The following is a 1,065-nucleotide window of genomic DNA, read 5'->3' as shown; positions in this document are numbered from 1 at the left end:
CTAGGGGTGGAAGAGGAGGGGGTCCATTCCGTGAGTTGTATGCTCGGACCCCGCACTAGTCATTAACAAGAGAAGCAGCGCAGGCCAGCGGCTGGCTCACCCAGAACATTATTAAGAGGCTTCCGGGACCAGGGTTCTGCTGTCCCGAGGGCCTCGGCTTTGTACAGGCCCATCAGTGCTGGCACCCCCTTGGGTGCAGAGCTGCAGAAGGGTGGGGGGAGGGAGAGGTGTCCCAGCTGAGTCTTGACTGGGATTTAAGCCCAGCACCTCTAAGCGAGGTTCATACCTCTAAACCAACAAGCCACTTTCCGGCTTTGTCTGCATCTGCCGGTTCCCGGTTATCTTCACGCCCATGTTCCTGTCCCACCACAGCATCGGCCTTTCCCGCTCCCACTGGCACCGCAGGAGGCTCGGGTATGTTCAGCTGTCAGCTCTGGAGAGGAAGATGGTTCAGTGCCTCTGCCCCTGTCTGCGCCAGTTGCAGGAGACTGCTGCTCTGGGGGTCCAGGACTCCGTTCTGCCTCCCCAGATCCTGGGGCTCGGCTGGCCTCTCCACGACCCGCAAACCTAGGCCTCCACCGCAGAGGAACTTGCGGGTCCTTCCCTCTCTCTTTTTGCCCAAGGCCCGAGGCAGAGCTAGGGCCGCGGTTCCCAGAATCCGCCGTCCCCACGAGCCCTCGCGCGGTGCAGCTGCCAACTCTGCTTCGTTGGGTAGGAATGGTAGGCAATGAGCCCCTCCCCTAGGCACCTTCTGGAAGCCAAGCTGCCGTGGGCGGGGGCCCAGGACCAGGTTTGAATTTTTCCAAGATATTCACAAGACACTGGTCATGGCAAGCAGAGCTGTGGTTCCGTGGATTCACAAATGCAAAGACAAACAAAAACGACCCATGAGCTCTCCCCACTAGAACTTCCGGGACTTCTCCGCACATAACTCAGCAGGGGAGTAGGAGGGGGGTGATTCTTTGGGTCATTTTTAACGATCTGGACCCGTAAAAAAGCCTGGCTCAATACTGAGTAAAGATTTGGATTCGTCTCCCACAGGGGAGCGTGTATCCAGGCTCCTCT

The sequence above is a fragment of the Pteropus alecto genome, unplaced genomic scaffold (genome assembly GCF_000325575.1).
Source record: "Pteropus alecto unplaced genomic scaffold, ASM32557v1 scaffold44, whole genome shotgun sequence".
NCBI lineage: Eukaryota > Metazoa > Chordata > Mammalia > Chiroptera > Pteropodidae > Pteropus > Pteropus alecto.
This window is presented reverse-complemented; position numbering follows the sequence as displayed.